The sequence below is a fragment of the Pollicipes pollicipes genome, unplaced genomic scaffold, assembly GCF_011947565.3.
Source record: "Pollicipes pollicipes isolate AB1234 unplaced genomic scaffold, Ppol_2.1 Scaffold_7231;HRSCAF=8579_pilon_pilon_pilon, whole genome shotgun sequence".
NCBI lineage: Eukaryota > Metazoa > Arthropoda > Thecostraca > Pollicipedomorpha > Pollicipedidae > Pollicipes > Pollicipes pollicipes.
In genome coordinates this window covers 17,879,603-17,882,004 of record NW_023597034.1, presented here as the reverse complement: position 1 = coordinate 17,882,004, position 2,402 = coordinate 17,879,603, and the positions used below count along the sequence as shown (strand labels likewise).

The window sequence follows — 2,402 nt, the reverse complement described above, 5'->3', positions numbered from 1 at the left end:
ACACTAACCGTGCCGCACGGCATACAAACTTTAAGAATCTACAAGCCCTAGAAGATCTGAATTTCTGAAATGTGTGTGTCTAGTGTCTAGGTGTTTCCCGTTATGGCAGCTGATCGGTGTTTGCCGCCGTCGCAGCTGCCCCGCAGTTGTTATCAACATTTCAGCTGCTCCGGAGCCCTGCCATCATTTTCCAGTTGTCCCGACATCTTGCCGTAGTGCGGCGTTCCCCGCGGTCTGAACAGTCTGCCATCTCATTGTTCGATGTCGGCTTGGTGATCCCTTCATTCACCGCTTCTACCCTGTCGCCGAGCTCGTCTCACCCGCCTCACCTGTCCCGCCAACACTCCGGTTAATTTGCAGGCCGCTGATCGCCGCCGCCGCCTCAGCTATCGCGTCCACCCACCGTTTTGGCATGAGTCTCAGGATCATCCCAACTGCTCAGCGCTCTCAACGCTGCGCCGTATTACATCTAAGGTCCCGTCTGCTCGGCTGATACAGATCCATACACAGATACAGATATTTGTCTGAGTCTGTATCTGTATCTGTTTTTGGTTAACGGCCCCGTTGCGCAGCGTCCAATCCTGCGCCCAACCCCAGCCCACTGTACTTTTTTCATCGCAGCTCACCCACTTCTCTCCGGCCATCCCCATCGCCCCTGTCCGCCCTGCCCCGCCGCCCTCTGCTCTGACCGGCTCAGTGTCAGCTGGTGCGCCGGGGACGGCGCGGCGCACGTCCGCTGGGCCCTGCAGTCGCGCCGCTGGCGGGCCATGGACAGGCGGCGGACGACGCTCGTGCTGCTGGCCGGCCTCGCCTTGTTGGCCGCCGCCGCCGCCGACGCCACCGCCGCCGTTGACGCCTCCGCCGCTGACGCGTTCGGTGAGTGAGCCGGTCACAGTACCGGACGAGGCGGCCGGTCCGGTCGGACATGGCCCCTGCAGACGTCAGCGTCGGACGGTAGCCGGACACGGACGGTAGCCGTCATAAGCCTCTCTTGAGCTGTGGTATATCGGGTGGGGCGCAGGGGCCTGCCGCCCGCCCAGTTACTGGAATCGCGCACGCTATCGCACCGCTGTCTCGCAGGGAAGGCGATTGGGCATTGCAGCATCACTCAAGTGTCGCCCGCACCACCAGCTGTGAGTGCTGACTCTGCTCGCGCTGTTAGGGTCAGCGGACAATAACGGGTTTGGTGTTTAGTGCGCGATGTGGTCGTGTCGAGCTGTTGACCTTGGATTCTGACCGGTGGTGACGGATGCAGCGATGACACGAGCCGGGGCTTCACCGTCGGCAGCAAGAACGCCTTGCAGCTCCGGCGAAGTCACAACAGGTTCATCGCGTGTGTTGTTTGCTGCATGTGGCGGGGGGACCAGGTGAGGTGGCTCGACTCGCGGCATCGCACAGTGCAATGCAGCGCAGTACGGTGCGATATGGGAATATAGCTGGAGCGGGATTTCTGGCTGACAACTGACAAAGACATCTGCAGATGGGGCGCCACAATACTCTAGTTGACCCCTGCGTTTTCATATGACCTGAATTACGTGTCCCTACGAGAAACGCGATATGCGACATCGGCTGTACTGACCTTACATATACATACGTAAGGTCAGTACAGAAGGCAAATAAGCTATTTTACGAACAGACTCGTAAAATAGCTGTTTTTTTCCTTCTGAAACACGGTTCCCCGCGGCTCAGATCGCTGCGCCCTTTCTAACAGCCTAGTAACAGCCTAGTAAATAACGCACACGGTCGCGTGTCTTTATCCGATCTACAGTCAGCTATAGCTGTGGGCGTTGAGTTCGGTGCAGTCAAGTAACATATAGGTGTTTCATGTCCCATACTGTATTCCATGTCACATGCTCCATATAACCACGTTCGTACATCCAATCACTACATGTAGCCACTCAATATGTGCTTGATCTGAATTGACTTTCAAATTGCTGATTCTTACCGGGCTCTGTAAGTGCAAGCTCTGTTGGGTAAACGCCGCTGGCATCAGTTATTGCAACATTTAATGATAGCATGGAATGGTGCAATCAGCTGAATGTTCACGCAACCCCTTGTTTCCAGAACCACAAATTCCTACACACTCGCTAAGATCTTAATGCTTCGAAAGCTTAATTGCCGTCGCAGCATGTGGGAGCATTTTTGTAGCGCGTTTCGAATGCTCGGTTATTTATTGGCGAATAAAACTATGAAGGCCACATGCTATTGAGAACTACGCCCAGTGAAAGTTTTATGAGCAAGTATCAAGCCCAAAGACCTTGATCCAGAGGCCAGCACTTTGCCAGTACGATGTATCATTCAACGACATTTTTATCTATGTTATATACATCTATAAGCATATGTAAACACATGTGCACCCACCCGCCCACACACTCACACACACACACACACACACACACACA

The 2,402-nt window shown here is 54.7% G+C and overlaps 1 protein-coding gene across 1 annotated transcript in view; it reads left to right on the top strand.

Moving 5' to 3' along the window:
- Positions 1-841: 841 nt before the first annotated feature.
- Positions 842-2,402, top strand: part of LOC119109795 (uncharacterized) — a 55,537-nt gene continuing 53,976 nt past the window's right edge. Inside the window, exon 1 of the mRNA XM_037233549.1 lies at positions 842-876. The gene's annotated coding sequence lies outside the window, so the exon portion shown is untranslated. The remainder of the gene's footprint in view (positions 877-2,402) is intronic.